We start from the raw sequence: 22,539 nt of genomic DNA, 5'->3' as shown, positions 1-22,539 counted from the left end.
GATGTTTGTGTGAATGCAATACAGGGACTGTCTGACTTAGTTTGCTTTTCCTGTAGCACAGAGCATGCTCTGGACTTGTGCATGATTAATGAACATTTGTGACTTTGAGGTTGTCTTTATAGTTAAGAACGAGGACAAGCCCCATTAAAAAAAAAACAACCCCCCAAAAAACAAACAAACAAACAAAAAATCAGCTCCACTTAAACACAGAGAAACTCCTGTTAAGAGAGCCCGTGATTTGCTGCAGAACCCATGGGGCGTTGTGGTATTGGAATTAATAATAAAGGTTTGTTAATTCTCTGCCTTTGCTCCGGCTGCCTTCCAAGATGTAATGTGGAATCCTGCTGTTTCTGCTCCGGATAAAGCATTGATAATCTTCAACCCAGTGAGGGGCAAGTCATGGGGACGTACTCCCGTGTCCACGGCGCTGATGAAATCAGATTTCTTGGAACCCATTTACCAGCAGCTTTGAATTGGCCAGATTGCTTGCTGAGCCTAAAATATTGCACACACGTGGCGACCTTGACTTGGCTGTTCCCATGAATCCGCTTTTCCCTTAAGCCATGGTTGACGTTTCCAGGTCAGATGGCAGGGATCGGGCTTCATCTTTATCTTTGCACTAATAATTATTGTCCAGATCTGGCCCACTCTCTGTGCACACTCACTTCCTGGCATTGATTCTGCTCTGATGGGAGCAGAGAGGCTGGGGAGGGGAGAGGAAGGCGGCTATAGGTGACTCTGAGGGCTGACACCTCCTCTTCTCTTCTTGGATCCTCCGCTGGGGCTACTTTTGGGTAGCAGAACATTTTTCCCCCACCTTCTGTCCACTCATCCATCTGTGCTTTCCTTTGTTTATCCATCCATTTATTTAAAACACACGAACTGAGACCTGTTGAATGGAAGCATTGTGGTGGCTGTGAGGGTACACAGAGAGGAGGGGAGATTTGGACTTGGCTTTAGAAGAGCTGAATGCAGGCAGAGAAAAGAGACATGAACCTAAACAGGGCCAACACCCCCAAATGCCAACAGTGGTTACCTCCAGGTAGCACATTTGAGCGGTTTTTAATCTCTTCTTTGTGAGTGTCTGTGTTTCTAATTTTTCCTTCAATAAGCACATATTAGTATTTGTGTAACAAAAGTTATTCGAAACGTGAGTACATGGTAAACAGGTGCTAAGTGTACAGGGAGATGCAAATGAAAACACTGGGTAAGTAGAGAGGAGGAAAGTGGTATTTCCAGCCCAGGTGGACTTGAAAAGGCTTTAGAAGAAGGTCATCGTTGAGCTGGGCCTTGAGGCTGGAGGGAGACCTTGCAGTGGTTGTCTATGTGGTGCCCTGCCCAGCACCTCTCCTCTCCTCTCCTCTGACTAGCTCCCCTCTCTGTGGCCTGCAAGGAGGTACCTCTTTCCCAGCTGACCTTGCCCTCATCCCCATGGTATCATGTGGCTCTTAAGAAAGGCCCTTGGGACTTCCCTGGTGGCGCAGTGGTTAAGAATCCGCCTGCCAATGCAGGGGACACGGGTTCGAGCCCTGGTCCGGGAAGATCCCACATGTGGTGGAGCAACTAAGCCTGTGCACCACAACTTCTGAGCCTGCACTCTGGAGCCCGTGAGCCACAACTACTGAAGTCCACGCGCCTACAGCCCGCGCTCCGCAACAAGAGAAGCCAGTGCGATGAAAAGCCTGCTCACTGCAACGAAGACCCAACACAGCCACAAATAAATAAATAAATTTATTTATTAAAAAAAAATGAAACGCCCTTATCTGAAAGCTTGGGAGGGCCCATCCCGGGGGCAAGCGGGAAAGCTAGAGACACAGATTTCAAAGGTGAGGGTTAGAGGCCATGCCCTCTGCCCTCTCGTTCTATAGATTCCCTGAGTAAACCAAGGACAGGCAGCTAGATCCTAGGCCTCGCACAATTCCAGCTATGTGACACACTGGCAGCCGCACACTCAAATCATTCTGATCCCTCAACCTCTGCCCCCCAACCCACCCCCGCTTCAACATCTTGTCTGCTCAAGAACAGCGTTCAGAGAATATCGGCGGCCACCCAGCTCAGGCGTTTCTCCTCGGGGAGGGGGTCCCTGACCCCAAAACCACGCCCAGCCCGGATCCACTGGCCTGACTGTGACTCTGGCTGAGACAGGGGCTGTCTGGACGCATGGGTGGAGGCAGCAAGGTCACGTGGCTTGTTTCTGTTTCATCTCACTCAGTTACCTGAGCAACAAGAGACAGCAGGAGGCCAAGCACGCCCATCACGGCCTCATCCATCAGTCCCTGGAGAGGCGCAGGGGGCGGAGGCAGCTCTCGGAAGTCAGGAGGTGAGGGTCCTGCCCAGGCTCTCCTGGTCCCTGGCTGGCTGCACGACTTACCTCCTCCCTGGACCTGTTCTAGACAGACAGGGCGCCAAGTGCTCTCTGGACGCGGCTCAAGGAGGCGTAGAGGAGCACAGTGCTCTGGGGAGAAGACCATACTGCTTCTGCTCTCGGTGGCTTTGACAACTATCTGTCAGCCAGTCTTCTGCGACTTCACTTGTCCCTTGCCACCTGTGATGCAGGAATGTCTGCTGACCAGACAGGCGATTGAACTCCAAGGAGGCCAGCACTTGGCAGCGCCTGGCCTACCAGGATGGATATTTCTTTAGCTGGGGAAGTAGGTAAACCTGGCTTTGGTTCCTAAGCATGAACTTGTGGAAGAAAAGAGATTGAGAAAAAAGATAATCATGAGCAGCTCAAGTCTACAAGTATCTGTAACAAAAAAATATATATATATATAAAAGTAATACCTTTGGCACGGTCTTTGAAATTCTCAGAAAATTGTTACATCCATTCTCGTGTCACGTTCTCATCACCATGCAGAGAGGCAGGCAGAGGAGACAGGATGACCTCCATGCTGCAGCGGAGGACGCTGAGTTCCAGGGAGGCCGAAGGTCCCGGGGTTTCTTGGATAATGGCTGAGCCAGACCTGGACCTCTGCCTTCTGGCCTCAGGACCTTTTCCTTAGACATGACCCATGAGAGCTATTACAAAGCAGAAGCATTCTCCAGCCTTGTTTGTGGTCATGATTCTCGGACTTAACACACATCAGACATCTTTCTGATAAAGAAAGAAAACAAAGGTGCATTCACCCAACGAACAATTTTACTGTGCATCTCCTATGTGCCAAGCTCTGGGCTAGGAAGCAAGGATTCAAAAATGAACAAGGTGTGGTCTCCACTTCGGAGAAGTTCCATCTATTAGGCACTTACTCTTCTTAATTAAATCTCCCATTTTGGTGTTGGATGGAATCACCAACCATGAGATCCTCAAAGTAAAACCTCCCACTCTGCAAGCATTTTTGTATCCCAACAGAACTCCAGCAGGCTGCAGCTATGATAAGAAAAGGTACGCTTCTAAACTTCCTGGGAGGGTAACCAGTAACAGGCAGCAAAGATGAAAATACTTGGGGGCTTCCCTGGTGGCGCAGTGGTTGAGAGTCCGCCTGCCGATGCAGGGGACACGGGTTTGTGCCCCGGTCCGGGAAGATCCCACATGCCGCGGAGCGGCGGGGCCCATGAGCCATGGCCGCTGAGCCTGTGCGTCCGGAGCCTGTGCTCCGCAACGGGAGAGGCCACAACAGTGAGAGGCCTGCGTACCGCCAAAAAAAAAGATGAAAAGACTTAAGCAGATGTTAAAGCCACTCCTGGCTCTGGGATGGCGCCTGGGCTGCAGGGAGGTGAGAGAGGCCCCCTGGCCTGGTCAGGAAGTGCTTCCAGGAAACCAGTGGGAAGCAGCCCCCTGGCCCAAGGCTCAGGGGCTGACAGGGCGTCGGAGAGGCAGCCTTGAGAACAGGTGCAAAGGGATGCCAAAGGAACCTGAAGTCCTTTCTCTGAACATGCACAGCCATTAAAGTCCTATTTCCACAGATGGGGACTTGGGGGCCACACCCCACCTACAGCAAATCACTTTCTGACTTGATGTGTAGAATCTAAAAGGCAGAGGGGGACTTCCCTGGCGGTCCAGTGGTTAAATCTCCGTGCTTTCACTGCAGGAGGCACAGGTTCGATCCCTGGTCGGGGAGACTAAGGATCCCGCATACCATGTGGCAGCTCTGACAATGGGGGGCCTGTCACTGCAGCCTAAGGAAAACTGTTTAGCATTTTACCTCTTTCCCTACACTGGGGCCAACGGTGCCTTGTCCTAGGAAGAGAAAAAGTGTTCGACAGCTTTTAGACTCTCTTAAAGCAGCTTTTATCTGCTCAGTGACATGGCAGTGTGAGGACACATTTCCACCTGAAGAACCCAAACTTTCCAGGTCTAAATAGGGTTCCAATGATACACTCTTAACTGACAGGAAACCTTAGATTTCTGCTTTCCTCTGCAGAATTTGTAGCCCAGCACACACTGTGGGTTAACCTCGGCAGCCCCAAAGACACAAGGGAAAGGGATTCAGAAAAACCCCATGGCTGAGTGAGTTGATGATACAAGCAGGGACATCAGAAGGCAAGTTAGGGCTCAGGGGTTTCAGTTGTAATGTATAGGGATGTAACCCGTAACACAGGAAGAGAAATTCCTTGCGTCGTTTTGTTTTGTTCTGCTTATTAAGACCACCTCTCCCATCTTTAAAACAGCAAAGAAATGCTATAAGACCTGGACCATTGGTGCAAGTGACAAGCGGAGTTGAATTATCCTCGTGGGATAATCATGTAAAATTAGACCTGGAAAGTGGAAGAGGCCTTAGAGATCATCTAACTGACTGATTATTTTTCTGTGAAGAATCTGAAGCCTCCATCATAAAAATAATAAGAGTGGGGACTTCCCTGGTGGTCCAGTGGTTAAGAATCCGTCTTACAATGCAGGGGATGCCAGTTCAGTCCCTGGTCAGGGAACTAAGATCCCATGTGCCATGGGGCAACTAAGGCCGCATGCCACAAGTAGAGAGCCTATGTGCCCTGGAGCCCGCGTGTCACAACTAGAGAGAGAAAACCCGCACGACAAGAGAGAGAAAACCTCCACAACTAGAGAGAAGCCTGCGCACCTCAACAAAAGAGCCCGCGTGCCGCAACTAAGACCCAAAATTAAATAAATAAATAAATATTAAAAATATAGTAAGCCTGGTTACCTACCATTTATTGGCCTCCCACTCGGAACCCAGTGCTTGTGTAAAGAACCTGTACGAGCTTGCTAGGGTGGCTGTAACAAGGTACCACAAACTGGGGGGGGGGGGTTAGCCTTGAACAACAGCAATTTGTCTCACGGTTCTGGGGGCTACAAGTTTGAGATCAAGGTGTTGGCAGAATTGGTTCCTTCTGAGCGCTGACTGAGAGAAGCCGTTTCATGCCTCTCTCTCCTGGCTTCCAGTGCTTTGCCGGCAATCTCGGGCATTCCCTGGCTTGTGGAAGCATCACCCTGACCTCTGCTTTCATATTCACCTGGCGTTCTCCCTGAGCACATGCCTGTCTGTGTCCAAATTTCTTTTTTTAAATAAGGACACAGGTCAGATTGAATTAGGGCCCACCCTAATGACCTCACCTTCATTTAACTAACTGTGTCTGCAATGACCCTATTTCCATATAAGGTTATATTCAGAGGTACTGGGGTTAAAGCTTCAACAAATGAATTTGGCAGCGGGAGGGACACAATTCAACCTATAACAGAACTCTACTTACATTGTATCTGGTCCTCAGAGCAAGGCTGCAAGGTTGGCATGATCCGTATTCTACGGATGGGTCAGGCCCTGCTCGAGAAGTGGGCAGCACCGAGGGGCACAGCCAGGTGGCTGTGAAGAGCTTGGAGTCTGGAGCCAGGTTGCCCGGGTTGGTGGCCCAGCCTCACCTCCCGTGAGTTAACGAATGTGGGACACTGTTTCACCTCCCTGTGCCTCAGTGTCTTCATCTGAAGAAACAGGGAGAATATAATTTCAAAACCTTCAAAGTTCCGAATGCCAAAATGTATAACTCATTTGGCAGCAAAACCTGATCTGAAATAAACTCATTTGCTAGAGAAACCTGTCTTGAGTTACATGCGGCTACTTTATTTATGCACTCTATACATCTCACTACAGAAATATGAGTACGTTTGATTACAGGATGCTGTCACAGATGCTACAGGATATTATGCAGCCTACAGTACATGCAATGCATTTGCTTTCTCAAGTCCCCAAGTTCTGACACACCAAACACTGCTGGCCTTGAATATTTTTTTTTGGATACATCTTTACTGGAGTATAATTGCTTCACAATGCTGTGTTAGTTTCTGTTGTACAACAAAGTGAATCAGCCATATGCATACATATATCCCCATACCCCCTCCCTCTTGAGCCTCCCTCCCACCCCTCTAGGTCGTCACAAGACACCAAGCTGATCTCCCTGTGCTATTCGGCTGCTTCCCACTGGCTATCTAGTTTGCATTTGGTGGTGTATATATGTCGATGTTACTCTCCTTTCAACAAGTTTCCTCCTCCCCACCGTGCCCTCAACTCCATTCTCTCTCTATGTCTATGTCTTTATTCCTGCCCTGCCACTAGGTTCATCAGTACCACTTTTTTTTTTTAGATTCCATATATATGTGTTAAAATACATAAGACTTTACTATATACATACATAGTATACAAAAATAACATACATATTTGTTTTTCTCTTTCTGACTCACTTCACTCTGTATGACAGACTCTAGGTCCATCCACCTCACTACAAATAACTCAGTTTCGTTTCTTTTTATGGCTGAGTAATATTCCACTGTATATATGTGCCACATCTTCTTTATCCATTCCTCTGTCAATGGACATTTAGGTTGCTTCCATGTCCTGGCTATTGTAAATAGTGTAGCAATGAACATTGTGGTACATGTCTCTTTTTGAATTATGGTTTTCCCAGTAGTGGGATTTCTGGGTCATATGGTAGTTCTATTTTTAGTTTAGTTTTTTTTTTTTCTCTTTTTTTGCGGTACGCGGGCCTCTCACTGTTATGGCCTCTCCCGTTGTGGAGCACAGGCTCCGGACGCGCAGGCTCAGCGGCCATGGCTCACGGGCCCAGCCGCTCTGCGGCATGTGGGATCTTCCCGGACCGGGGCATGAACCTGTGTCCCCTACATCGGCAGGCGGACTCTCAACCACTGCACCACCAGGGAAGCCCTAGTTTTTTAAGGAACCTCCATACTGTTCTCCATAGTGGTTGTATCAATTTATATTCCTACCAACAGTGCAGAAGGGTTCCTTTTTCACCACACCCTTTCCAGCATTGTTTCTAGATTTTTTGATAATGGACATTCTGACTGGTGTGAGATGATACCTCATGGTAGTTTTGATTTGCATTTCTCTAATAACTAGTGATGTTGAGCATCTTTTCATGTGCCTCTTGGCCATCTGTATGTCTTCTTTGGTGAAATGTTTATTTAGGTCGACTGACCACTTTTGGATTGGGTTGTTTGTTTTTTTGATATTGAGCTCCATGAGCTGTTTGTATGTTTTGGAGATTAATCCTTTGGCTGTTGTTTCATTTGCAAATATTTTTTTCCATTCTGAAGTTTGTCTTTTCATCTTGTTTATGGTTTCCTTTGCTGTGCAAAAGCTTTTAACTTTAATTAGGTCCCATTTGTTTATTTTTGTTTTTATTTTTGTTACTCTAGGAGGTGAGTCAAAAAAGATCTGGCAGTGGTTTATGTCATGGAGTGTTCTGCCTATATTTTCCTCTAAGAGTTTTATAGTATCTTGTCTTACATTTAGGTCTTTAACCCATTTGGAGTTTATTTTTGTGTATGGTGTTAGGTAGTGTTCTAATTTCATTCTTTTACATGTAGCTGTCCAGTTTTCCCAGCACCACCTATTGAAGAGGCTGTCTTTTCTCCACTGTTTGTTCTTTCCTCCTTTGTTGTAAATTAGGTGACCATATGTGCATGGGTTTTTCTATGGGTTTTCTATCCTGTACCATTGATCTATATTTCTGTTTTTGTGCCAGTACCACACTCTCTTGATTACTGTAGCTTTGTAGTATAGTTTGAAGCTGGGGCGCCTGATTCCTCCAGCACTGTTTTTCTTTCTCAAGATTGCTTTGGCTTGGGCTTCCCTGGTGATGCAGTGGATAAGAATCTGCCTACCAATACTGGGGACATGGGTTTGAGCCCTGGTCTGGGAAGATCCCACATGCCATGGAGCAACTAACCCTGTATGCCACAACTACTGAGCCTGTGCTCTAGAGCCCATGAGTCACAACTACTGAGCCCGAGTGCCACAACTACTGAAGCCTGCATGCCTAGAGCCCGTGCTCCACAACGAGAAGCCACCACAATGAGAAGCCCACACACCACAATGAAGAGTAGCCCCCACTCGCCACAACTAGAGAAAGACTGCACGCAGCAACAAAGACCTAACGCAGCCAAAAATAAATAAATAAATAAATTTATTAAAGAAAAAAAGATTGCTTTGGCTATTCGGGGTCTTTTGTGTTTCCATACAAATTGTAAAATTTTTTTGTTCTAATTCTGTGAAGAATGCCATTGGTAGTTTGATAGGGATTGCACTGAATCTGTAGATTGCTTTGGGTAGTAGAGTCATTTGCACAATATTGATTCTTCCAATCCAAGAACATGGTATATCTCTCCATCTGTTTATGTCATCTTTGATTTCTGTCATCAGTGTTTTATAGTTTTCTGAGTACAGGTCTTTCACCTCCTTAAGTAGGTTTATTCCTAGGTATTTTATTCTTTTGTTTGCAATCGTAAATGGGACTGTTTCCTTAATTTCTCTTTCTGATTTTTCCTTGTTAGTGTATAGGAACGCAAGAAATTTCTGTGCGTTAATTTTGTATCCTGCAACCTTACCGAATTCATTGATTAGTTCTAGTAGTTTTCTGGTGGCATCTTAGGATTTTCTACGTATAGTATCATGTCATCTGCCAACAGTGACAGTTTTACTTCTTCTTTTCCAATTGGATTCCTTTTATTTCTTTTTCTTCTCTGCTTGCCGTGGCTAGGACTTCCAAAACTTTGTTGAATAAAAGTGGCGAGAGTGGACATCCATGTCTTGTTCCTGATCTTAGTAGAAACGTTTTCAGTTTTTCACCATTGAGTATGATGTTTGCTGTGGGTTTGTCATATAAGGCCTTTATTATGTTGAGGTAGCTTCCCACTGTGCCCACTTTCTGGAGAGTTTTTATCATAACGGGTGTTGAATTTTGTGAAAAGCTTTTTCTGCATCTATTGAGATGATCATATGTTTTTTATTCCTAAATTTGTTAATATGGTGTATCGCATTGACTGATTTGCATATATTGAAGAATCCTTGCATCCCTGGGATAAATCCCACTTGATCATGGTGTATGAGCCTTTTAATGTGCTGTTGGATTCTGTTTGCTAGTATTTTTTCAGGATTTTTGCACCTATGTTCATCAGTGATATTGGTCTATGATTTTCTTTTTTTGGTGATATCTTTGTCTGGTTTTGGTATCAGGGTGATGGTGGCTTCGTAGAATGAATTTGGGAGTGTTCCTCCCTCTGCAATTTTTTGGAAGAGTTTGAGAAGGATGGGTGTTAGCTCTTGTCTAAATGTTTGATAGAATTCACCTGTGAAGCCATATGGTCCTGGATCTTTGTTTGTTGGAAGCTTTTTAATTACAATTTCAATTTCATTACTTGTGATAGGTCTGTTTATATTTTCTAATTCTTCCTGGTTCAGTCTTGGAAAACTGTACCTTTCCAATAATTTGTCTATTTCTTCATGGTTGTCCATTTTATTGGCATATAGTTGTTTGTAGTAGTCTCTTATAATCCTTTGTATTTCTGTGATGTCAGTTGTCATTTCTTCTTTTTCATTTCTCATTTTATTGATTTGCATCCTCTCCCTTTTCTTCTTGATGAGTCTGGCTAAGGCTTTATCAGTTTTATTTATCTTCTCAAAGAACCAACTTTTAGTTTTATTGATCTTTGCTATTGTTTTCTTCATTTCTATTTCATTTATTTCTGCTCTGTTCTTTATGATTTCTGACTTTGGGTTTTCTTTGTTCTTCTTCCTACTGGTCCTGTTCACTGAAGAAATCAAAGAGGAAATAAAAAGATACATAGAAACAAATGACAATGAAAACACGATGACCCAAAACCTATGGGATGCAGCAAAATCAGTTCTAAGAGGAAAGTTTATAGCAATTCAGTCTCACCTCAAGAAAAATCTCAAATAAACAACCTAACCCTACACCTAAAGCAACTAGAGAAAGAAGTCCTGAATATTTTGAATTAAGTGATCATGAACCTGCTGTCTGTGTGTCTGTCTATCTATCTATCACAGGATTGTAATGAGGATTAAATGAGTTAATATTTGCACAGTGCTTAGAACATTACCTGGTACATAGTAAGCACGATGTGCGTATATTTTAAATAAAATAATAAAAAAATAATGACTGTCTTGTTTAAACCACTCAGGTGGTAACCAGGAGAGAAGGTTCTGGCCACTGAGTGCAGGCATGTCTGATGCTGGAAGCTGTGCTTTCTGTGTAGCCTGAGCCACCTCTGACACACCAGGGCTGGGACTCATGTCCTTTGGTCCTTAAAGCTAGCCTTGTTTATACAGTAAGCTGAAGCACTCTACCTTCTGAGAGGATTATTCAGTGAAACCAGGTCTCCTATTTGTATTAGTTTGGTAGGGTTGCCGTAATAAAGTACCACAGACAGGGTGGCTTAAACAACAGAGATTTATTTTCCCACGGTTCTGGAGGCTGGAAGTCTGAGATCAAGGTGTCTGCAGGTTTTTTTTTCTGAGGCCCCTCTCTAGCTTACAGATGGCTGCCTTCTCCCTGTGTCCTCACATGGCCTTCCCTCTGTGCGTGCCTGTGTCCTAATCTCGTTTTCTTATAAGGGCACCAGTCATATTGGATTAGGGCTCATTTAAAGACCTTATTTTAACTTAATTAACTCTTTAAAGTCTCTGTCTCCAAATACAGTCACATTCTGAGGTCCCAGGGGTTAGGACTTCAATAAATGAATGTGGGGGTGTGGATCACAATTCAGCCCCTGCCACTCTTTTAAGACACTAGATGAATTTACCTCTCACACTAGCTGTACCCCATACATAGGCTGGCTCATGCCTGCCCCAGTGTTTTTTGAAGTGAGGTCCGGGATCACCTAGAGTCCAGTCACTTGGGCCCTTAATAAAATAAGGCTGCCCCCCTAGCCTGTGAGTCAGAATCTGGGGGAGGGGATTGCAGGCCCCAGGTACGGAGCTTGCTTGTGTTTTACATTCATATAAAGGCTTAGTTTAATTAAAGAGATTCAGGAAGAGCCAGGTAGCTTGGTAGCTCCCACCCCATCCCCACCCGCCCCCACCTCTGACACCCCACCCCAAAAATGGGTGAAAGAGGAGCTGGAGAGAGAGGGGCAGCCCTATGGGAAGTTGGAGGGGAGAGCACAGTGCATCCTGATGGCTCCTATAGTGTGGGTCGTCCTACAGGGCAGCATAGAGCCTACTTTCCCACTCAGAGCCTCGGGGTCCCCTTCAGCGCAGACAGGCAGAGCTTTGCAGCGTAGGTGCCAGCAGGGGAGGCTGTCCTCCCAGGCAGCGCCAGGGTGCAGCCTGACCTCGGGCTCCAGTCATTTCCCGTGCGCAGCACCCCTGCCCCTTTCCCCAGCTCCTGGAGACCTGGAAGCTTTCCCTTGTCCCTCAGATTAGCAGAAGACCTGAGCCTTGGATCCTATTTAAGAGACAGCGATGGGGCATTTTCCAGAGCCACATGCTGAAGCAGGGAGCAGAGAGTGAGGTAGTTCCTGCATCCGCGGACTCTGCTCCAAAACACCCAGTGATGTCGCGGGAGGCGGGGTCACGCTGGCTCCCTGCAAGCTGATGTCGGGCGCGGATTTACCATTCGCACGAGCACAGCCGATTAACCAAGACCCAACCGACGTGAGCCTCTAGAGTGGGTGTCTGCTGCAGGTGTCTGTGCACACGCCCTGTCCCACACCCGTGTCTGGGTGGCCACTAGCAAAACAGCGGTGAGCCGGACCCTAACCAGAAAAGGTTTTCCCAGCACCATGACAACCATCAAAGCGAATGGCGATAACCCATCCTTCACCTTTCTTTGCTGGTTCTGGCTTAGATTCCTCATGTCTTAAAATACCTGCTTGGCTGGCAGTGACTCACCTGGACTGGCATTGAACAGAACAGGCAGGGGATGCTTTCTTCTGAAGAACCGTCACAAACCTGCACAGCATCTGAGGTCTTTCATGTCACACATTGTTCCTGTCAAAGCGGAGACGTATTTCCTACTCTCTCGTCAAGGTTGGAGCTGCCAAAGAAAGTAAAGTGATTAGGATGTGTCAAGCTTTGGCACATGTCCTAAACAGCGTTTAAAGAAATCAGGTTTATCGGAGAATCTCTACCATATCCTCTACCCAGTGCAACAGGGGCCTCGTTTTTGATAGGACACTCTCAAAACTGAAAGTTCATAGGTAGAATCGGTCACCTCCGTGTCGGGTCCTCTAGTGGCATCTCAGGCAGTGTCAAGCTCTAATTGTTGGGATTTCATGAATTCTGAGTACTTCACTGATTTAAGAACTCTCTGGAAGCTGGTAATTTTGAAACTGCATTGTTTGTAAACTTGAATTAATAAAAAGGGTCAAGAGTTTTACTGTCCAGTAAACTGTATTTATTCATCCTCTCTTGATTCCACCTGAATTCCACAGGCTGTAAATTGTGGTTTATTGGAAGTCAGACCTGGATTCAAATCATAGGTTTGACACTTATTAGCTGCGTGACTTTGGCCAAGTTACAGCACTTCTCTGAATGTTTCCTCGGCTGCCAAAGTGGAATTGATACGACCTTCCACATTGCATAGTAGTGAATATTGAAAGAGATCACGAATGTCACAGTTGCCAGCACAGAGTCTGACCCATAGAGGCGCATTCCTTTTCACGTCTCTCCCTTTCCCCCGCTATTTGAAATGAGCATCATTTCTGGCTTACTAATGTTCTAATATTGGCACATTTCAGTATGTGGTTTTGCTTTTAGAAGGTCATAAATAATCCTCCAGGAAAAATTAGAAATGATCAGTATACAGAGCCCAAGGCCAGCAGTCGCTGAAGTGGAGAGGTGGTTTGTACGCTCAGACAGAAAGACAGGAGCAAAGACACTTGGCAGGAGTGAGCAGCTGCAGTTTCCTCTTGAAAGCTTCCTTAAGAATTCTCTGTAAAGTGTGATAAGTCGGGGGCAGCTCCAGGGGCACAGGCAAGGTCCCCGGGAGCCCAGCCATCCCCGCACGCGGCCTCCATCCTACACACCATCCCCCGCCGTCCACCCCTGGTCAGGTCCAGCTCCAGTCCCTGCTGACTTCTCCAGCTCTTCCCATCAGAACCTCAGCTTTTATTATTTGCTGCGTTTTCCCCTCATTCCTTCATCTCTTTGGTCTCAGCTTCCCGCCAAAGAAAGGACGGGTTTGAGCCCTGCTACACCCCTTATTAGTTGGGTTATTATGGGTAAATTACTTAGCCTCTTTGAAACTCAGTCTTCCCGTCTGTAAATGGGGATCCTACCTCGTTAGGTTGTTATAAAGACCAATGTGAATAAAATGCATGTCAGAGTATTTTGTAAAGTGCTGAGAAAAAAAAGAATTCAAACCCCTCTTAGCACGTATACCTCACTGACACACAGCAGGTGCTCAAAAATACATGTTAGGTTACGTTTCGATGACAAACCTTTGCCATAGGAATGCCGTGCAACACTCCAACGCCCCAGGGGTCGTCCCAAACCGTCCTCCAAGGGGCCCAAGGGTCTCTAGGTGGTTTCTGCAGAGAATCTGACATTTGCTGTGCATTCGCCGTGTCCAGGCTCAGGCCCGGGGACAGCTTGTGCAATCTCCAAGGGATAGGTATTAACCAAGATGCCTTCACCACGTGTGCGGCAAAGGAAGCCACACCAGGACTAATAATCCAGATATTAGTTTGTTACCACCATCTCTTACATGGAACTTAATCCCAGCAAGGCGCCTTCCCTCCTGTACATTCGGGGGGCCCCTGGGGGAAGATGTCTTACCTGTTCTCACCAACAAATCCATGGCTGGGTGCCAGGTCCCACCCCTTTCCCTGCTCTACCTCTTCGTCCAGGCAAGACTGCACCGTGGAGAAGATGCCTTTCTCCCTATGCTCGTTTCTGGGGTCCCCATTACGGTGAGCTTGTACCTCTGCAAACAATCTGTTAGCTTTTAGAGACGGCTTTGCCCGGGGATCAGACTTGGGGTAGGGCCCAGGATAGATTGGCCGCTGTTAGCACAGTGTACTCAAACCTACTCCCTTCTTGGACCTGCATGCTTTGCCCCTTGGCGAGCTCACCATACTGGGCTCCTGGCAGCCACTCCGACCCCTGGGGTTTCCCCACTAGCTCAGCAGATGGGACTGAATCCCAGTGCAGGCTCCAGCTACACCAATGAAGAAAGGAAGGCTCAGAGGGGAAAGGAACTTACCCAAGGTCGTGCAGCCAACAGGCGGCAGACAGCCAAACCCAGCGCAAAGTCCAAATCCCATGTTCTCTCTGATCCAAATCCCATGATCAAAGTGGCAACGTGACACGCTGTTCTGACCCTGGCGTCCCTACAGCAGGGCACACTGTGCCGGTCAGTGTTTACTGTACGTACTTTTCTCCTCCCCGGAGACTTCAGTCTCTTTCTGCTTGGTTTCTATTTGGATTTATGCTTTCAACATAAAAAGCTGGGGATTCCTTGCCATTTCACCCTCTTAGCTCCCTCCCATCAGACTCATAATTTATCTCCATGTTATTTGGCTCGTGGTTAAAAGTACCGTGGTGCTTATACAGATGAGAGAACAAGCAGGTCAGCCTTAGCCAGGGTTAGCAGATCTGAGAAAAACACAAACCCCTCGCTCGGTTCCCGAAGCCCCTGCAACTTGGCCACCCTACACCAACCCTCTGCTCCAGCAGAAAGGTCCTGACCCTGAGTTCTCCTCATTCTGTCCCCAGTGTAGCCTGGTGCCCAGAGGGGTGGGGCCTGTGCCCCCATGTGCTCACACTAACACAGCTGTCCCTCCCAGCCCATTCCAATGACCTGGCGTCTGCCCCCCTTCCTCATTGACACTCCAGTTCCCAGCAGGGATCCACACCCAGTCCTGGCCTCAGCCCTCTTGGCCCAGGACCTCGATTTTCTATTGTGGCCTTGCCAAAGCTCTTCTTGGGGAGCTGGATGTCTCTTTTTCCCAAGATGCTGCCAGGGGACCTGCCTCCATCTAAACAAATCTTCTCCTGACCCCCATTTCCTCCCCAAGCTTGAACTCTCTCGACTGCCCTAGACTTGGGCTGTACCAGCTCCACTCATCAGATGAGGAAACTCTTTTTTGGGAGGGAGGGGACGCACACCAGCCTGGCCTCCTGAGCTGGCCACTTCCTGGGGTCAGGCGACTTGTCACTTTCTTTGGTGGGCTCCTAATGTACCAGCAGCCACGGCTCTTGGGTGCTCAGTTAATGCAGGGGTGAGGGTAGGGGGGACTGAGTCTTCAGTTGGACTTCTTAAAGACCTTATTTTATACCACATACCCCCCACCTCACATTCCTGGTCCTCCCATTCTTTCTTTTTCTCCATAGCCCTTATCACCATTCTGATATCCTATGGGTCCCCCTCTCCAAGTAGAGAAGTGAGCTCCCTGAGACCTGAGGCTGCTTTGCTTGAGCACCTGGCCCATGGTGGGTGCTCAATAACTCTCTGTGGAACGGAGGAGTGGAACGCCCGCGGCCTTGGCAGGCAGCACCCGAGCGCATACACCGCGGCGCTGGGAAGGCCAGGAGCTCTCGTTTCTCAGCTGTCACAGAGGCCAGCTGCCTCAGGGCTGCCAAAGAGGATTTCTACGCCTGCTCCATCATAGCCGGGGCAATAAAATGTCTACCAGGGCTTCCCAGCACTGCACTGGGTGTGGGAAAGGCAAAGCCTTCCGGCAGCTTCTTAACCTGGCTGGACTCAGCCATCCACCCTGCTGAAAAAGGGACTGTCCCCTCTGTTCCTGCACCCCCTAAGCCTGTCATACCCCGACCCAGCGGCACCATCTCTCCTTCCCAGACACGAGCTGTCTTACCCACCTTTACACCCCAGTGCCCGGCACAGTGCAGAGAAGCTATGAAGCCTGTGATAGATATTTGATGAATGCCTGGATGCCACGTGAGAAAGGCAGCCCCTTCTGAATTAATTATGTAACTCAAAATGCCAGGGCAGGATGAGTTTATTTCTCCTTTATCGTGATTAATGATTTTATTTTTCCAAAGAGTTTTTCAATTCTGAGATTTAAGTTTTTTTGTTTTTTTTTTTTTTTGCGGTACGTGGGCCTCTCACTGACGTGGCCTCTCCCGTTGCAGAGCACAGGCTCCGGACGTGCAGGCTCAGCGGCCATGGCTCACGGGCCCAGCCGCTCCGTGGCATGTGGGATCTTCCCGGACCGGGGCACGAACCCGTGTCCCCTGCCTTGGCAGGCGGACTCTCAACCATTGCGCCACCAGGGAAGCCCAGATTTAAGTTTTATATACTGTAAATTTTAAGATATCCCTCCTTTCAAAAAAGACACAGCATAAATTTTAGAGTAAAACTGATGACTATGTTTTCTCTCCCTAGACCTTAAATATCTCCTTTTATTGAGGGCCGATTTTTTTAAAAAAAATAATGTGGAGTGTTTTATGATACTGAAAATAAAAGTCTGTGAGGAAAAGCTGATGTTGTCTTTACTATCTCTCTTGGAATAATTAAACTTCGTATTTATTACAAAAAGCTTTTTTCTAAAAAAAACAAAAAACAGGCAACAACTAATTATCCAGTTTCTCTTGGATTTAGGAGAGGGTGATTTACTTTCAAAAGGGGAAATAAGACACAGAGAAAAAGTAAGACAGTTGTTGTCACATCCAAAAGAGGAGAGACCAAACAATTTCTAAATGGAACTCTTCATGGATACTAAATAGTACTAAGTTTTAAACCAGACTGGACATTTAATTGATTATATTCCTCAAATTCAATGATCAGAAATTAATTTAGTCAGTGTGGTAAAAAAATTTAAGAAGAGAAAAATTCTGCTTTATGATTTTCTTTTTTTTTAAATTTATTTTTGGCTGCGTTGGGTCTTCACTGCTGCACGCAGGCTTTCTCTAGCTGCAGCAAGCGGGAGCTACTCTTTGTTGCAGTGTGTGGGCTTCTCACTATGGTGGCTTCTCGTGTTGTGGAGCACGGGCTCTAGGCTTGTGGGCTTCAGGAGTTGCAGCATGCGGGCTCAACAGTTGCGGCACGTGGGCCCTAGAGCACACGGGCTTCAGTAGTTGTGGCACGGGCTCTAGGGCGTGCGGGCTTCAGTAGTTGTGGCTCGCGGGCTCTAGAGCACAGGCTCAGTAGTTGTGGTGCATGGGCTCAGTTGCTCCGCGGCACGTGGGATCTTCCTGGACCAGGGATTGAACCCATGTCTCCTGCATTGGCAGGCGGATTCTTAACCATTGCACATCCAGGGAAGTCCTATGATTTTCAACATTAGTTATCTATGCTGATCACAGTTTATGGATAAGTGTACAGGTGCCAGTTCACTTCATGCTGTGGAAAGACTCCATTCGTCCCTGAGAGTTCTAGAAAGTTAAACCCCAGAAGGCAGAGTGGTGTTCCTCTGTTGTGCCTGCTTACATAACAACCAGTACGGCATTTCTGCTAACAGCATCCAGATTGTTTCGGGGGGAGCCATGCCCCACCCCACTCTCAGTTCCAGAGGTTAGGAATAGTCATGTGACCTAGGCTTGGCCAATCAGGAATTGACTCAGAAGCAGGGACACGAGTAAAGCCGGGCCAATAGGAATCTGATTTGGGATTGTTGCTGGTGCTATTGAAAAAGGTGTGCTTTCCCTTTTGGGATTGCTAACACTTGGAGCTGCTGCCTGAGACTGAAGGCAACACAAAGGAAAGCAGACAGATGGTAAATTCAACTCACACTGCAACTTGGATGTAACAACAAACGTAATTTCTCTAGCTTACCCATAATCAATCTGGCCCTCCACTGGTTAGTAGGGGTTGAAACCGGTTTAAATCTTGGTGCAATCCAATAATTCCAATATCCTCTTTGAGAACATGCTCAGTTTCTCAGATGGCCTCCCCCATCTCCTGCTCCACCAATAAAGATGATGGTGTCTGGCCAACATTCACCTGTACCCTTCATTATGGATGACCTTGCTGATAAAATACTGAGATATGCCTGGAGCAGCTGGTAAACAGGTGCTGCCTTGAATTCCCTAAGCACCTCCCACTGCCCCCTCCCTGGGACTTTTCCCTAAGCTCCCCACAATCCATCAGTGAAAACGTTAATCCTGGACACAGCAGGGCACTCCATTCTGACTGGTCAAGGTCTGAGCCTGTAAGATTTTTAAATGTTTTGGCCATCATCCCTGTAGGGTATATGCAGTGGGGGTAGAAGGAGGGACTGTGCTTCTGCATCCTCATGGTGTTGAGAGAAAGGGAACTCCTGGCCTTGCACGCACCCTTGAGTATAGCTGCCCAGTGTCTGTGCATGTCAGAACAAGGTCCACTTTTTGCCTGGACTGGGTGTGCTGCCAGCCTCTGATGTGATGTCTGTGGATGGCGAGTCTGTAGTCTATTCACAAGTCTGAGGCAGTGCTCCCTGGCTGACGTAGCCTCTTCTTTGATCTTCCAGGTGCTTCTGACTTCTGGCCATGAATTCCTATCAGTCCTGGTCCCAGGGGTCTACCTTGCAGCCTGTACCACTGCGACACCCCACCACAGTGATCACCCTGGTAAGCTGGCCACAGACTTGCTGCTACATCTGGGTAGGCCCAAGCTAGACGGGGACCTAGCATAGCTTAAAAAGTCCATTGTGGGCCTCCCTCTATCAGACCAAAATCAGGCTACCCAGGCTCTCCCTCTCAGACTTCTGGAACCGTGGCAGGGGACAGGGTCTTCCCATGCCTGTGGGGCTAATCATTACTTTTCCACCACAGTTGCTCCTCCCAGGCCTCTGGTCTTGTGCTGCTGCTTCTGTCCTTCCACAATCCCCCTTTCTCCCTCTGTCTGGACGTCTCATACATAAAACCCAAGGTTTAGTCTGCCAAACCCAGTCCTTGATCTTCTAAAGAGGAAGGTAATGGAATGCAGAGGCTATTTTCTCAAGGTAAGAGCTTGGATGACAGGGCTCTCATTTTGCTACAAACTCTATTTTTGAATGTCAGAAGCTGAGTGTTACTTTTTCTTTCTCTTTGCATACCTTCTGGAAAGAATCTTCATCCCCTCCTCCAAACTTGAGTAGACTAGATTCATATGCTCTGAAAGGCAAAAGAGAAAAGCACGCTAATAACTTCAAAACATAATCCCTATGCCTTCTGACAACATCTTTCAAGCACCCTAACCTAACCATGCCTGAAGCCAGTAGCCCAGTTTAGCAAACCAGTGGATTCCATTTTGGGTTTAGCTGGTTAGAGCTGGGTTTCAGTCACTTGCTACTTGGAGTCCTGACTGACGCGGGAATAACAGCAGCTATTTCACATGGTTGTGTAGCATTCGGCACAGCTTCACATGCAAGTGGGGCTGGTTAAATGCATTTGATGGTCAGATTGCTGCCATGGCTAGAACCTGACAAGGACGAACCTGGTTTTGAAGAATTCCCCAAGTCCATTCCTAAACCTTGCAAGTGCATTGCTTCCTCTCATACGGTAGAAGGAAAAGAACGAAGAGAGAGGAATCTTTCCTTTGGGTTATCTAGGTTCAGAATCACCTCTCCTCCCGTTCACCCCTGTGGAGGCTCTACTGAGACCCCATCCTATTAACCCTTCCTGCTTCTCCTTAGCCTTTAAACATGTTTCAGTTTCCCATAGCAAAAAAGACAACGACAAAAAACTCACACCCAGGGACTTCCCTGGCAGTCCAGTGGTTACGACAATGAGCTTCCACTGCAGGGGCTGGGGGCGCGGGGTTCATCCCTGGTTGGGGAACTAAGATCCCACATGCCCTGCAGCTCGGCCCAAACAAACACACAAACGAACAATCAAAAAAAAAACAACTCACGCCCAGTTGTAACTTCCCCTTGCCTGCCAACCAACTCTCCTGCAGCAGTGGGCCATATCTACTACCACTGCTGCTCCTCTGTCCGGACTCCATTGACTTCTAACCCACCGTGGCTTGGTTTCTGCTCTCACGTCCCCAGCGAAACTGGAGTCACACGCGTCAATAACTTCCTCATTGTTGAGATCAACAGGCACATTCCAGGACTAGTGCGCTGAACCCCTCTGTGTCATTTCCCACTCCCAACCACCTCCTGAGCCTGGATAATCTCTTCATTTGGACTGTTTGATGCCACTTTTTTTCCAGTTTTCTTCTCACTCCTCTGCTCCCTCCTCAGGATCCCTATTTGATCCGTAGAAGCTGGTGTGTGTCACTGTTCAGTTCTCATCCATCCCATGATCTTCTCCGTCTGCCTGCTCTCTCTGGGTCATCTCAGCCCCGCCCCAGCTTCAGTGACTACCTGTGTCGACCCTTTCCCAGTGGGCATCTCCAGGCTTCTCTCCCACGCTTGGCACCTATGCTCCTGACTGCCTCCTGGCTGTCTTCCCTGGAAGTTCCATAGGCACATTAAAATATATATTCAAAACGCGCCATCTTCCTCTCAGACCAGTTTCTACTCCTTTACTTGCTATCACAGTAAATGGTATCACCATCCGTGAAGCTGCACAAACTACCTGGGAGTCCTGAATTCCTATTTTCCTTTCCCCTTTCCCTGCTTACTGAGGCAGACCCCTTGTACCTGGCAGTATATAATGGGTCCCCCAAAGCAGTGTGTGTAAATGGGTGAATGAACTATGGGGGACACAGAAAACCAGGGCTCTAACTTGAGTCTAAAATTTTTTTTTTTTTGCGGTACGCGGCCCTCTCACTGTTGTGGCCTCTCCCGTTGCGGAGCACAGGCTCCGGACACGCAGGCTCAGCGGCCATGGCTCACGGGCCCAGCCGCTCCGCGGCATGTGGGATCTTCCCGGACCGGGGCACGAACCCGCGTCCCCTGCATCAGCAGGCGGACTCTCAACCACTGTGCCACCAGGGAAGCCCCCGAGTCTAAAATTTGATGCCGGTTTACCTTTCACCGTTTTTCACTGCTTCTTCCTTAACAAGAGGGACCATCATTGTACCAGGTGGTCTTCACCGCTGGTCATCTGTGATTCAAGATGACTCCAATCTGTTACCTTAGGCGCTTAACCACCATTCCTTCTTGTCCACTTAACCCCATTGCTCCTTCTTGTGCCTGTCCCGCCTAGGAAAAGAGGAGAGAGGCCCCTGTGATAAAGTAGAACTTCAAATTGCACCACCTCGCAGAACACATTTCACCCTGATAAGAGGTCCCGATGTATCCCTGCAGCCACCAGGAGTCACAGTGAGGGCTGGGAGGGGAGGAAGGAAAGAGGGAGGGGGAAGGACGGGGCAGTAGGAAGAAAGATAAACAGAGGTCATTTCCTCCTTTCCCTGTCTTGCCAGGTCACGTAACCCTGTGTGAGTCTTCCCAAGTGCTGCGCTGCGCGCGGGAAAGTACCTTCCCTCTCTTGCAGCCGAGTTCAGCCTGGAAATGAGTACCCTGACTGTCTCACGAAAGCCTGTGCGCCTAGCACTTTCGACTTCTCAAAACACTGCATGAATATGTTTGAGTGACTTCCAAGTGCAGGCTTTGTGCTAAGCAATGTGCACCTTATCTCATTTAAGCACTGCGACCTTAGCAGGTAGGTCCTGTTTTTTATCTCCGCTTTGCAGACGAGGAAACTAGGGCTTAGAGAGGTTAATTGCTTCACAAGGCTATCCAGCTAGCAGTGTAGTCCTGCAAATCATCAAATCAAACCCAGGTCTGTATCATTCTACGTGTAAGTCTGGGGTGGCCACAGTTACACTGCTTCTGATGTATTCGTGGTTATCTTCCATACCATACATACATTTAGGACATGGTACATCCAGGTGCCAGATAAACGCTCGGGGAAGTAGTGCCTAAACCACGCCAATAAGAGCTGGATCTGGTCCCAGCTGGCAGAATTCAGAAATGCAGCTTTAGGCGGTTCCCAATGGTTCCTTGTATCTCAATTTCCTCATCTGTAAAATGGAGGCACGAAGCAAGCGCCCTCCAAGGAGCCTGTAGCATTCTGTGGCTCTATTCCAATAGTGCAGTGTCCCCAACACGCTGCCAGGAATCTGGACGGAGAGCGTGATCAAACGGGCAGTGCTCTCTGCGGGCGCTCCCCTGACCTACCGCTGACGCATGCGCCCTCGCCCGCCGCCCTCGCGCCGAGCCCAGAGCAACGCGACCCCTCTCCGCGCATGTGCAAGCCCTGGTGGCCCAACTGCGGGCCCCGGGTGCAGAGACGGCTCCCTCCCCCGGCGCGGCGGAATCAGTGCCCTCAGTAGGGATGGGGTGATCCTGCCAGAAACGAGCCGGGCCCACGGGAGATGCGCCTGGCCCTCGTTGGGAAAGGCCACAGCCTCCCCCAAGGCCCCTGGAAAGCTGTTCCTGTGGGGGAGAGTGTGTTACAGCCTCCGCGCCCTCGCTCTGGACGTGCTGGGCGGCACAGAGAGGCCGTTCTTTCCCAA

The 22,539-nt window shown here is 48.0% G+C and overlaps 2 long non-coding RNA genes across 2 annotated transcripts in view; both read right to left on the bottom strand.

Annotated features, from left to right (window-relative positions):
• Positions 1–1,764: 1,764 nt before the first annotated feature.
• LOC132520959 (uncharacterized) lies at positions 1,765–6,072 on the bottom strand. The gene is made up of 3 exons (XR_009540665.1): positions 5,647–6,072; positions 2,785–3,094; positions 1,765–2,685 (listed from the first exon to the last, which is right to left on the bottom strand). It is a non-coding gene; the product is annotated as an uncharacterized LOC132520959 (long non-coding RNA).
• Positions 6,073–12,121: 6,049 nt separating this feature from the next.
• Positions 12,122–22,539, bottom strand: part of LOC132520958 (uncharacterized) — a 31,329-nt gene continuing 20,911 nt past the window's right edge. Inside the window, exons 4-6 of the long non-coding RNA XR_009540664.1 lie at positions 21,050–21,223; positions 19,187–19,244; positions 12,122–12,243 (exon numbers count right to left, since the gene is read on the bottom strand). This is a non-coding gene — a long non-coding RNA (uncharacterized LOC132520958). The remainder of the gene's footprint in view (positions 12,244–19,186; positions 19,245–21,049; positions 21,224–22,539) is intronic.

This window comes from Lagenorhynchus albirostris, chromosome 5 (genome assembly GCF_949774975.1).
Source record: "Lagenorhynchus albirostris chromosome 5, mLagAlb1.1, whole genome shotgun sequence".
NCBI classification, from domain to species: Eukaryota; Metazoa; Chordata; class Mammalia; order Artiodactyla; family Delphinidae; genus Lagenorhynchus; species Lagenorhynchus albirostris.
Note: the sequence above shows the minus strand (reverse complement) of the source record. Positions and strands in the feature narration are given on the sequence as shown.